Below are 14,245 nucleotides of genomic sequence, written 5' to 3'. Positions count from 1 at the left end.
ATTTGCTTTAATTAGTAAGCATCATTAAAGAAAAATTTCAAAATAATTAGATATTGTTTGCCTTTTTTCAAATTACAATTAATTACACAATAAAATTGGAATTCTCCAATTAAATTAAATTTCCAGAAGAATAATTGTAGAGTACATTAAGCATCATAGAAAGCCATCAATTGATAAATAAAGCTAATCAGTAATTGACTAATGGGTTATATCTTACAAAAATAAACATACCTACTCCACCCAAAATAATCCAAATTATTTTAAAATGGACGGTGTATATGGAAAAACATATTCAAATTGGGGTATGCAAAGAGATGACCCGTTACACAGTAAATTAATTTTTTGATCAAAAAAATCATATTCAGGTCAAAAAAATGGAAACTTTTCTAGAAATGGTAGCTATTCATGACTCACGGGATAAACAAAGTGTGCTTTCCTTGTAGCAATTTCCTGCGGAATCAAATTGGGGTGCTTTCCACTCAATTTCTTTTTCTTTGTCAGTTAGAATGGCTAAAACCACACGGTCAAAAAAATTGAAAATTAATTTTATTTGAATCTGCATAATCTCATAATATCAAAAGCTTGTGTTAACAAATTATCATTATTTTATCATCAATAAAAATTATTAGATATATGAGACTATGTAAAATAATCAATACTTTTACAAGGTTCTGAGAGTGAGTCTATGGTAATTTTCATCAAAATTCGTGCAGTAAACTTCGCTGGATCAAGCACTAACGGAGCAACTCTGTTGAACTCTGAAAACCTCCGTCTATTATTTCTCTCTCCATCACAATAAAACCTTCCTCTACTTTCTCCTCCGGAATGGCATCGCGTCGGAGGCGATCTCTCGCACGCGCTCGACTTGAATCTCGCCGAGGTCCCTCTCTATCGACCAAGGTCCGAAACGGCTCCCTTTCTTTTCCTCTCCCTCTGTCGAAAGGCTGCTCAACCCGCCACAGCCCCATCATCTTCTACGTTTCGATCTGATAATTGTGATCCCTCTTCACCTCTCTCTCTCTCACTCTATCGCTAAAAACTATTAATTTTAGGGGAAAGCTTGATTTTGCCACAAAATCTTAACTTTGTAGAGATATAATCCGATTCCATTCTTGTTTCATTTCAGTTTCGAACCATCCGTTTTTTATTTAAATTTTATCCCATTAGCGGCACTAGGTTCATAACCAGTGGATTTATGACCGGGAAAAAAAGGAGGTCAAATAACAATTTTTTATGAGCAAAATTTAAGATACCAGGAGAATTATGTAATTAAGCATTTTATATCTTTTCACCAATTGTCTTGACTGATTATATCTTTTAGCATCTTTTGAAAGCATGATCAGAGTAAATATGACAGCGCAACTTGCTTGTTGGAGTTTAGTGTTAATGTAGATACTATCGTGGTTATTTTTTTTGTTAACAACCAAACATTTGTGAGGGTTCTTGTTGGTACTGCTAAATTGTGCATATCTGATAAACATTTCAGTGTTTTATTGATAGTTCGTGATCAGTAATGGATGAAGCGCATATAGGATTGTACCTAGTTAAAGAAGGGAGATAATTGAATGGGTTTCTATGAATGTCGGTGCTAGTCAAGCTAAAGCAAGAGTTTCTGTTGAAGGGTGTGCTATGCTAAAGCAAGAATATCAGTGACCGACCACCCAAATATTCAAGACTGGAGAGCATACAATGAAATTTGTCAAGCTTGGAAAATGCTAAGAGAGATGATTGATCTGAAAGGCGTCTACTGTAACAGAGAGGATGACGGGATCGATATTGCTTATAATTATAAGGGTAGATTACAATGTTAGGATAGGAATGGTTTTATACATGTGTTAATTGATGGATGATTTGTATCAGGGCTTATGGTCTAATGTAAGAACCAAATTTTTTTTGTAGAGTTATAGTCTGATATGTAGGTGTGTGATTTTGTAAAAATATATATGTGGAGCAATATTTATGAATTGTGTGAATGTTTTTTTTTTTTTTTTTTTTTGAAAAAGTGGTGAACCACCGATTTTATTAGAAATCACAAAATTGTTTTGGCTTCAATCTCCAACTAAACTGGAGAGAGAAACACATACAGTATGAAAAAAAATAAAAAAACCACCTAGGCAATACACAGTATAATGCCTAGCCAAATAGTCAACACAACAAAGCCATGCTAATGTAAGCATCTAATAGCAAGAGACCGGAAAAAAAACCACAAACTAATCATTGAGGAACTCTAACTCAAGCATATGGATTAAATCTTCCTGTGCCAGCAGAGGGTGCTCTACCTCTAGCGCTGGATCCCCCTCGTGAACCGTTGCCCGTGGGCCTACTATAATCAAATCTTGAGAAGCCAAGTCATTAGTGTCCAAAGGCAAAATTAAAGATAGGTTAAGCAAAGAACCATTATTTAAAGTCTTACATCAGAATGTAACTAAAGCAATAATTTTGAACTCTTATAATGATTCATGTAGTAAGGGTACCAAATGTGATGCATAATCCACATGTCGTCGTGCATGGTTCAAATAAATGGTCTCCACACTAAAGCTGATTACTGGTATAAGAAATTCCACTACTGTTTCTTCCTTTTTTTTCCTTCGTTTGTGAGTTTTGTCAGTACTTTAAGCTATGGCCAATAAGAAATTCCAAGAACCATACCATGGTACAAGTACTAAAATTGTATAGCATTAGTTGGTACAATAGAGGTACTTAACTACTTACAATGCACACTATATGTCAGTGCATACATGTATATGGTACTACATATACTTAGAAGGGACCAACCTTGAACATAATTTATTTACCTTAAATTAGGTTGGTGCCTTCAAATTAAAGAAGAAACAAAATTGAGCACATCGCATAATAGTAACATTATCTTATGCCTATCCAAAATAGTTGAACTTTAGAAATGCTATTGTATTGGTACAATCCATTTCTGTACCTTGACAAAACTTAATTTGTTCAAAATTCCAAATAAACATAGTAGAAGGAACCAAATTTGGGAAAAGAAAAATGAACACAGACTAGTTTTTCAGGTTGCTCTGGTAAAATGTCTTCTTTCATGAAAACTCACCTAAAAATTCGCATTACACAGCAGCTTGGTGTTAAACCAAAATTTGCCTGTTCCCCCCAAAAATTAATAGTTTTCAGAGATAGAGTGAGAGAGAGAAAGGTGAAGAGGGATCGATGGCAATTACTAGATCGGAATGTACAAGATGAGGAGGCTGTAGCGGGTCGAGCAGCCTTTCGACAGAGGGAGTAGGAAAGAAAGGGAGCCGTCACAGACCTCGGGACCTCGCGGACCTTCGGTGAGGGAGCGTCGGCAAAATTCAAGTTGAACGCGCGCAAGAGAGCGTGACGACGCGATTCCATTCTGAGGGAGAAAGGTAGAGGAAGGGTTTTTCGCGATGGAGAGACAAATAAGAAGACGGAACATTTAAAACTTCAACAGAGTCGCTCCGTTAGTGCTTGATCCAGAGAAGTTCACAGCACGAATTTTGACGAAAATCCAAGAGCTCAGATTTTGTATTACACCTAGGACCGTAATATGCGTATTACCATAGACTCACTCAGGTTCTGATGATAAAATTCTGTTTTTTTTCCCTCAACTTATTCTTAGGACATAATTAGTGAACAATGGGTCAGATCAATTTGCAAAGATATATTTCATCATAAGAGCTAAAAGAATGTTATTTCTAATTAGTAAATCTTAAGTGTTCGAATTAAGACTCTCGTTTATTTTTTTAATGGATCAGTCTAAGTTAAGGTTTGTTGAAAAAAAAAAGTACCTGAATGTCGAGTTACATGGGTTACCTCTGAGCTGTCCATTTAATCGTAAAAGTAAAATACTGAAAAGTCTTAAAATTCAACTCATGTTACCAAGTATTTACATTCAATATGAACAAGTATATCAGATTTGTATTTTGTTGTAGTGGATATAGGCCACCCCTAACCAGCCTCCTAGGCATAAACATGCTTTGCTCCAGATTTTACACAAAAAAGACCTGTACCAGCAGCTATATCAAGTACCAGTTTGTCCTTGAACAGAAAACTGTTCTGATATATAACATTATGATATGTTTTTGTCATCAAAATGCTTTCAATTTAAGTATCATAATAATTAGTATAAGTGTTAAAAAAAATGAGGAGAGAGGTAAACTTTTATAAATAGATTACGGTAAAACCAAGAGGAAACGAAGTTGCATGAATGAATACTTTTATATTCCAATTTAATGAATAAATTCAGAAATTAAGTTTCAAAATATTATTAAAATTGTCTACAGGATGTTACAACCTTAAAAGTAACTTAAAAATCTTTTTTTTTTTTTTTACAAATTGAATTTATACTAAATTAAGTTGAAAATTTATAAACCCAATGCTTTGAATTAGCTAATCATAATTATGCAATCTCTCTCTTGCACTTGACGTCTTTGAAAGAACTACCAAATGATTTTCTTGAAGAAAGGGCAAGCAAAGCCCTGCTTAAGTAGCCTACACAACACTATTTGACTTATTAATGTGGGCTTCTTTGGGCTAATATTGGGCTGCTCTTAGTAGGCTCCATCACTTGCCTTTTTGATTTAAGAGTTTTGTAGCTGACAAGTGACAGGGCTATTCATAGTGTCACTGTTTTGGATAAAATGTCACAATGATTTAAACATCATATGTTATTTTTTTACAGTACCTATACAATGGATTTCAGACCAGCTGTCTAGAATTTTCTGTAGTTCATCTATCTATGCATGCTTTTTATAAGAAAAAAGGCCTTATGAGTTATGAGAAAGCTGAAAATTGGAGATGGAGAAAAAAATAGGGTAGATCCAAACGAGCAAAAATTGGCACAAAAAGCAATGAAAATATGTCACCATAAGCAAATAAATTCTTATGATTTATTCACTCAATTTTTTTTTTCTTAAGATTGATTACAAATCATATAATAGATTGAATAGTAAATTCATTTCGATCTATTGAGGGTTTATGAGGGGATTTCATACTGTTCCTTGTGTGTGAAGAAGACGTCATTGAAAAAAATCTGCAAAATAATTGGACAAGAGCTTATTTAGCAGCAACAAACAACTATATAGTATAGAAAAGAAATGTTCATCGGTCGAATCATAAATAGTTTATCAGTAGACAAATCCTGCCAAAGCTTATTATTACAAAAAAAGTAAAAAAGTTCAGTGCACTAAATTCTAATTATTCAAATAATAATTTAATTACAAACCTGATTTGATTGATTGCCAATGTTCAATCTCAAGGTTAGGACAGCCACAACCACAAACACACACATACATAACAAGGTCTAGATGGAATCAATCCATCTGGAATTACACAAAGCAACCACAGATTATGATTTTCAATCCTGTTAAGTCAGGAAATGCTTCGTCGGCTAATCATATGTGGCATGTCATTCATTGGAGGAATCATTTGAAGGCCTCCACCAACCGCCATCCATTCATACTTAGTGATTTCAGGGCTTTGCAGAAAGAAATTTCTAGTGCAACCAACATATCCAAACTCCTAATCCAGTAAACAACTCCATGTGGTGATGTGAAAGAATCCGTAATTTTTCAAGCTGGGAGGGCAGCTGCTCTACCTGCAGGGACTCGGATTCTTGAACTGTTGAACATTCGTCAATCTTGAGGATTAAGAGGCAGAGGCTTAAGAAGTTAATCTTCACTAAGGATCTCATGTTCGGCAATATAGATGGATTAAGAATGTAAGATTGAATGAGTAAAAAAATATTATTTATGTGAAACTGAACATAAAGATCAAACTACTCTCAATATATTTTTTTAACGTGTAGTAGTGATATAATACATCTGCATTAGGGAATTGACCGCCTGGGGACCGGGCGGTCCCCTATTTTTTATTTTTTTTTATTTTTTAGAGAAAGATCTTAATATTTTGATTTAAATAATTTTGTGAAGTTTTATTTTTCTTGTTTAGAGAGTATGCCAAAAAAATAAGACATTTGATAACTTAGATTCGATTTATCAGTTGGATATCACAAATCTAAAGATAAAACAAATTAAGGAGTTGGCCTTGATTCAAAAATTTTGAAGCTCTGACAGCTTGTTGATATTCTTATTTTTATTTATGGTACTAAAACAGTAGTTTAGAACTACTAAAATATGTTAAAACCTCAATTTAGATCTCTGTCCATGCACAAAGCACTCTAGACTGACCTCTGATATGGTATCAAGTCCAAACTCAACAGTCAAGCACTAAGCAAAGGCCACTGGTATAGTGTAATGCACTAAAGACATCAAATTTGACCTCTGCCGGTAAATCAGCAAGTCTGGACTGATATAGGGATCAAACTGCAAAAGTGATTACACCAGCATGTAGAGCATTCAAAAATACACAAAATTGACATAAAAAACTTTAAACAGCCATAATTTTAGCTAGGAAAGTTAGATTTGCACGTATGACCACTTTTCGGAAAGGGGAGGACGAGAGGGATCCGAATTTAGCTTTGAGGAAAACCCCTGAGCATCCAAAGCATATGAATTGCAAAAAAAACATCGTTTAGTGCCTAAAAAATTCAGTTTAATCAACGGTAGGCACGCAACGATCGGTATTTTGTTTAGTCAAAAGCTAAGAGATTATTCAAGAATTATCCATATAATTATTGTAAAATGCATTAACTATTTATTGTGTGCATTTGCCAATCTCCGAGCAAATGGTATATGTTGACAATAATCAACTAATCCAATTATTCTCTCTCTTGCTCTCCAATTATTCTCTAAAAAAAGGAAGAAGTTGACATCATTGAAGCAATCTAACTATATTTTCTTGTGTATATTTGAATAAAATAAATTATTAATAATTAAGGCCAAGTCCTTAATTAGTGTTATATTTAGATTTGTGATATCCAACTGACAAATCAAATCAAAGTTATAAAGAGTTACGGCATTACTTCATAAATATATCAAATGTCTTATTTTTTGGCATACACTTTAAACAAGAAAACTAAAACTTCACAAAATAATTTAAATCAAAATATTAAAATCTCTCTCTAAAAAAAAAGAGAAAAAAAGGAGGTCTGCTAGGATTGTGGGCCACCCGTGAACTTGATGATTTGGGTGGATTTGAAAAAAACAACTGAAACTGGAAGCACTTATGTAAAATACGTTTTTTTTGGTATTAAAAAAAATGGGCGATATTCAGGCAAACATCACTTGTGACTTGTCACAAGTTTTGCTGAAATATTTGACTAAATAATAAATTAAAAAAAATTATTAACAGTAGATGGTGATTTTGCACAGGCCCATTTGAACGGAAATTTTTAAAAATATCATATTCCCAAAAATGATAAATCAAAAGGCCACAATTTTATGAAATTTCAAAAAATAACATTTCCAAAATGTGACCATTTTTCTGGTGGCTGCATCTAGGGGATGCGACCATTTTTTTTTTTTTTTGCCTTCTCGTGTGGCTGTTCAACCTAAAGAAAAAAAAAAGGGTGACTGTACCACCTAGATGCGGCCCGTAAAAAGGTAGCCGCACCTAGGGGATGCAGCCATGCTATTTTTCAAAATTTTACAGAATCATGGTTTTTTGATTTATCATTTTTGAAAATATGGTATTTTTAAAAATTTCGGCCATTTGAATGCTAATACGGTTGATCCAAAAAAAAAAAATGCTAGCAGCAAATTAATTTACTAGTAACGATTAATGTTGACCAATTTAAGGACGCGGCCTTTTCCGAGTTTTTTAAAAATACTCAAATTTATTAATATTTTATTATAAATAACCAGATGTTTGGCAAAATTATATTTTTACCCAAACCGTAAGAAAAATCTTACGGTTTGGATTAAAAATTCAAACCGTAAGATTTCCTTACGGTTTGAATTTTTTTTTTTTTAGTCAAACTTTGCACTTCTGATTAACATACCAAAACATCTTTAAAAATCATGAAAATTTATCGACATGCATTATTGACTAACAAGTTTGTCATAATATGCATATCATGATATTACAACAAGTTTGTCATAATAATATTTCAAAAAAACAGAGATGTGACAAACAAGAATATTACAGTTAATGAATTCATCCCTCAGCTTCTATTATTTTTCTAAATTCCAGTGATAATCTTTCTCCTCTCCTTCTCCTCGACAATAGCCGAGATTGCTGGTCTAGCTGGTTATGACTACGTTAACACGGACCAAGTGGCATTTCTGACGCATCGCTACATCCATGGCCCCTTACACCAAGTAGCAGCCCTCTGCTTCAGCATCTCATAGGGTAGTTTTGCCGCCTGGGAAATGCACCCAAATACACTGATTGACCTTCCAGTTTTACATCTAATATCTCCTTTTGGCTTCATTCAACAGTATGAGCAGTCTCACACACGCCATGTGGCCAGAACCAATAGTAGGACACTACCATCTCGTCAGAGTTCGCACTACCATGTGCACATGGTGTCAGAGGGGTGATCCTTTAGAGATATCACCTGGCCTGATCTCCATGTCTATTACAACATAGTCATAGCCGGCTAGGACCGCAATCTCGGTTATTGTTCAGGAGAGGAGAAAGATGCCGTAAAGGGTTTCGCCTAAGGCTAATTAACGGGATTTTAGGGAGCGACAATGTGGGTTTAGCATAGAGATGTCTAGATTTGAAGAGAGGCCTTGAGCTTGGGTTTGGAATATGGATGGTAGGGTACTGGAGGAGAAAGGTGGTGGGGAGGTGGGTTTATGGTGTTGGGGGTGGAACTACAACTCTACAAGTGCTGTCTACATTTATAGCCACAGAATATAAATTATAACCACCTAATTAACACTAGTACAAAAAGTACATTCACTGACTGCTGAAATACCCCTATACCGACTGTTATAGCGGCGTCAGTAAAACCGGCGCCAGTGAAAGTTTCTTCTACTGACTCTTTAAAAACAGTCAGTACTGCTGGTCAACACTGACTCTTTGGCCAAAGCGTCAGTGTTGAGCACCAACACTGACTCTTTGGCAAAGCGTCAGTATTGAGCACCAACACTGACTCTTTACCAAAGCGTCAGTGTTGAGCACCAACACTGACGCTTTGGCCAAAGAGTCAGTGTTGAGCACCAACACTGACGCTTTGGCCAAAGAGTCAGTGTTGAGCACCAACACTGACGCTTTGCTAAAGAGTCAGTGTTGGTGCTCAACACTGACGCTTTGCTAAAGAGTCAGTGTTAGTGCTCAACACTGACGCTTTGCTAAAGAGTCAGTGTTAGTGCTCAACACTGACTCTTTGGCCAAAGCGTCAGTGTTGAGCACCAACACCGACTGTTTTTCAAAACAGTGGCATGGTTCTATTTAATTCTGGGCTAGCCTCCATATTTTTGCTAGCCATATATTACCATTCAACATTTATTGACATTAAAAAATTAATATGCCACAATCACAAACAAAAGACACCAAACAATTTAATTGCCATTAAAAATTATCAAATTACATGTTATCCAAATTACATGCCATATATCCACAAAAGACACCAAATTATCCAAGTTAATTGCCATCAAAAATCTATTTACTTGACTTAAATAAAAAATGCTTCTCTTTCTTGCAACCTATAACTAATATAAGGATAGTACCACCCGAGAAGAGATGACATTCAATTGACGAGGCCTATTCAACGCAATCAACCTCACATTGCCACTTCACCAAGTACAACCTACGGATAGCAATTAGTGAAAATTAGAATTTGTGCCATTAAATTTAATATAACAATGATAAAGTGTATGACAAGAGGGTAGTATGACAATATACCGTAGAAGTGTATTCACTCCATGCAAACTCACTCGGCAAATTATTCTTAAATTAATGCAAGCTCACCCATTAAGCAAAATTAAGAACATAAGCAATGTTGTTTTAGCAATTGAAAAGAAACATATTTAAAGTAGGAAGAGAAGATCGAGATATATCAATGGAAAGAAAACCAACCCAGATCTGAGTTTACTGCTGTCAGCCAATCTTTAAAAATTCATTCCGGACAATCTACAAAGTCAAATTTTTTGTTCTTTTTATAGAAATGTAAAGGAAAGTCTAAACTACATGCTTGCCAAGTTTCAGGATTTTAGTAATTTTCTAACTATTTTTAACAGATGCTTGAATGCAGGGGCAGATTGGTAAAAGATGCAGAGAACAGCATTTTTTTGGAGATTCAGAAAGCAAACTTTAAAAATAGCTAGTAAATCATAGAAAAATGCTATGAATGCAAAATTTGGGTCTAAAGTGTGTGTTTTTGAGTCCTCTATCTGACTGTTCATGTGGATTTTTGGTTTGGACTCCTGATCAGCCTGCACTGGCTGATCTGTCACAGAAGGTCATTTGGGGTTTTTGAGGTACCGGTAGAATTTCAAGGGTCAAACTTTAAAGCATTTAGTGAACAAAAATATATGCTTGCCAATTATTCAATGTTATGAAAGGTTGAACTGAACCAGCATTATTTAACGCAAAGGTACAAGCTTTCCAATTATTCAATGTCATCAAGCAAAATCAGCAAGCAATTCACAAAGGTGCAGATTTAACTCAACATGAGTTTAGATTTCAAGCCTTACAAGGCACAACAGAGAAGCAAAAAGAAAAACGCAAGGAAGCTAAATATAGTCCAAAAACTAAAAGGAAAAGAAAATTAGCATACTTTCATCTGGAATAAGTTGAAGAATTTTGTGAAACCTCTCTTCATGTTCAAAGAGTTTTTGAGTAGAAATCCATTTCTCCTCGAAGTAATGCTTGAGAACATCTGCATAGGCTCTTCTGAAATAAATGATATACTGGTCTATGTTACTATTTTAGTTTAGGAAAGCTAAAAGTACCAAAAATTTGGTCTGATTTAGTGGTGCCATAATATTGATGCTGGTTACCAGGAGGTACCAAATAGATAGAAACATCCTTTTTGTGTGTGTATTTGGTCTGAAATTCTCTCATGGCTTCTCCCACACCTTCGCTTCTAGAAGAGCCCCAATTAACAGAACATAGCACCGACACAATTTCAGAAATGCAATCAAGCCTGACTCATGTTAAATGTGCATCAACCAAGTTAAAGTACCTTTAACATGAATTGACCCTATTTTTTTAATCAAAACGAACCTAAACCTGTAATTTAGACTCAATTGAACAATGCCCTTAAATCGAGTTTGTATTACCTAAATAAATGGATCTGTGAGTGTGTAGCAAGAAGTGACTGCCTTGCTCACAAATTCGAATTTGTATTACCTAAATTGAATTTTGGGGTTCTTAAATCAAAATTTTATTACAAGCAGCATCAAACTTCCAAAAGGCAGAGCTGTAAACTAGCTAAATTTTGATAAACCTAACTTCAACCTAGAGTTTTAAGTTGTAATTTTACACAACGAGTGGTCATAAAAGAGATTTGTCTTTTTTGTTGTTCAGATAACCATTCCTTCTGTTAACCTTGCAGTTTCTCCTGAAATCTTAATTTTTACTTTTTACACTAAGAACCCTTGACCACCCCCACCCAAAAGGGGAACTAGAAGAACGAATTTTGGGGCAATGCCCTTCTTAAATCAGAATTTTTATTACCTTGTAGCAAGGAGGCGAACGGGAGGGGGAGAGCGGCGGTCACCATTGGCGGAGGAGGAACGACGGTCACCATTGGCGGAACAACGGCGGAGGAGGAACGGGGACGGACAGGGAAGAAGGGGAGAGGATCTCAACGGCAGCTCGAAGTAGCGTATACGGGCGCGCGATTTGGTATATTGAGCGGCTGAGGCGCAGGAGAGACGCGCACTGTGCGGCTGAGGCACGAGATACGCGAACTGTGCGGCTAAGCGGATTCTTTCCTTCTTCTTTTCCTTCGTGCAGGAGAGACGCGGCGGAGGCGATGAGAGATGGGTCGGGTCTGGCGGCTAGGTCTGGAGAGAGCGAGAGAGATGGAGCGGATCAAGATTTTTGTTTGGCGCTGAGAGAAATGCATCGCGGCTGATCGTAATTTTGAGTTACAAACCCGCGAAATGAAATTAACAGCGGTAAAAATCACCGACGGTTTCGCAAAAATAGTCAGTGTTTTTATCAACATCGACGGTTTCGCAAAAAAAGAGTCAGCGTTGCATATTAATACTGACTTTTTTTCACAAGAGTCAGTGTTGAAGCTAATACTGACTCTTTTTTAGAAGAGTCAGTGTTGGCTTAATAATTAAGAATAATAAGAGTAATTATTTAAGCCATTTCAACTTAAGAAGTAACTAAATATGGCATTTATACTTAAGAATATGGCCTTTATATTGCATGTTATAATTAATTAACATATTTTTATTTTCTTCAACATAAATTAAATTATCATATTATTTATTTATGTGCATACTTTCTTAACAACTAATTAAAATTTAAAAATATATTATAAATTTTGGAAGACTTAATTGTATTATAAAATATCCACAAATTACTTAATTGGATTCCCTTCTAAAATTTGTATTATATTATATATACATATATATACATATACATGTATTATATATGAGGAGGGTTCCAATGCCTCATTTTTTTCATACCTCATCGTACCTCATATTTTATATTTTCGTTTTCAAAGTCCAAATTGTTGATCCGAACCGTTCAACAAAATATTTATACTAAAATATGCATGGAGATGAAATTTTATATTTTTTGGAATTTTTTTGCTATTTTTTAAGATAGGTACAAAATCCCTGTTTTTTGAACCGTTCAAAAAACAGTGATTTTCTACCCATCTTAAAAAATAGCAAAAAAATTCCAAAAAATATAAAATTTTATCCCTCTCCATATTTTAGCATGGATATTATGTTGAACGGTTCGGATCGACAATTTAGACTTTGAATATGAAGAAAATGAAGATATAAAATATGAGGTATGATGAGGTATAAAAAAAATGAGGCATTGGAACCCTCCTCATTATATATACATATATTATGCATATATTATACATATATAATATATACATAGCCCATGCGGCGCATGCGGGCGCAAACCAAAATAAATTAATGTATTACATGTGTTCAATGAAATTTTCAAACCAAAATAATATATTTTTAATTATGATATTTGAAAAAAAAAATTAAGGAAAAAATGTAAAATAAAATGAAAAATGAAACAAACAAAAATATGAATAATAAATATAATTGTTAAATAAAATTCACCTAATACACATAAATTATTATTTTTAAATAAAATTCAACCCTAATAAATTATAAATACTGGAGCCAGACCCTCATCGTCTCTTCCCGGGAATTGAATTCCTTTTTATTTGAAGCTTTAGGAAAAGATGTCCAAAGCAAGCATGTTAGCATATACAGTTACTGTGATTGTGTTAATTATAAAGACATTTATAATCACATGTAACTTCTCAAAATATTTTTAAACAATTGTTTCAGTGTACTTTATTTACACAGAACATGAGAACTACACTAAAATGAAGTCACTGTTTTTTCAAAATTTCAGTGGCATTAAAAAAAAAATCACCGACTGTTTTTAAAAAACAGTCCGTGTTGGCATTCAACACTGACTGTTTTAGAAAAAGAGTCAGTGTTGGTACTCAACACTGACTGTTTTTAAAAAGAGTCAGTGTTGAGTACCAACACTGACTGTTTCTAAAGAGTCAGTATTGCTACTCAACACTGACGCTTTACAAAGAGTCAGTGTTGAGTACCAACACTGACTCTTTTGAAAAAGAGTCAGTGTTAGTACTCAACACTGACTATTTTTCAAAAGAGTCAGTGTTGAGTACCAACACTGACTGTTTCTAAAGAGTCAGTATTGCTACTCAACACTGACACTTTACAAAGAGTCAGTGTTGAGTACCAACACTGACTGTTTTTAAAGAGTCAGTATTGCTACTCAACACTGACGCTTTACAAACAGTCAGTGTTGAGTACCAACACTGACTCTTTTTCAAAAGAGTCAGTGTTAGTACTCAACACTGACTGTTTTTCAAAAGAGTCAGTGTTGGTACTCAATACTGACTGTTTTTCAAAAGAGTCAGTGTTGAGTACCAACACTGACTGTTTCTAAAGAGTCAGTATTGCTACTCAACACTGACGCTTTACAAAGAGTCAGTGTTGAGTACCAACACTGACTGTTTTTAAAGAGTCAGTATTGCTACTCAACACTGACGCTTTACAAACAGTCAGTGTTGAGTACCAACACTGACTCTTTTTCAAAAGAGTCAGTGTTAGTACTCAACACTGACTGTTTTTCAAAAGAGTCAGTGTTGGTACTCAATACTGACTGTTTTTCAAAAGTGTCAGTGTTGAGTACCAACACTGACTGTTTTTAA

General features: G+C 34.7%; 1 long non-coding RNA gene across 1 annotated transcript; it reads right to left on the bottom strand.

Annotated features, from left to right (window-relative positions):
* Positions 1 to 9,385: 9,385 nt before the first annotated feature.
* LOC144549633 (uncharacterized) lies at positions 9,386 to 11,908 on the bottom strand. Its single transcript, XR_013509738.1, has 3 exons — positions 11,521 to 11,908; positions 10,619 to 10,734; positions 9,386 to 9,649 (listed from the first exon to the last, which is right to left on the bottom strand). It is a non-coding gene; the product is annotated as an uncharacterized LOC144549633 (long non-coding RNA).
* Positions 11,909 to 14,245: the final 2,337 nt, after the last annotated feature.

Source organism: Carex rostrata, chromosome 35, assembly GCF_964058835.1.
Source record: "Carex rostrata chromosome 35, lpCarRost1.2, whole genome shotgun sequence".
Lineage (NCBI taxonomy): Eukaryota > Viridiplantae > Streptophyta > Magnoliopsida > Poales > Cyperaceae > Carex > Carex rostrata.
The sequence above is the reverse complement of the archived record's forward strand: the minus strand, read 5'-3'. Positions and strand labels throughout refer to the sequence as shown.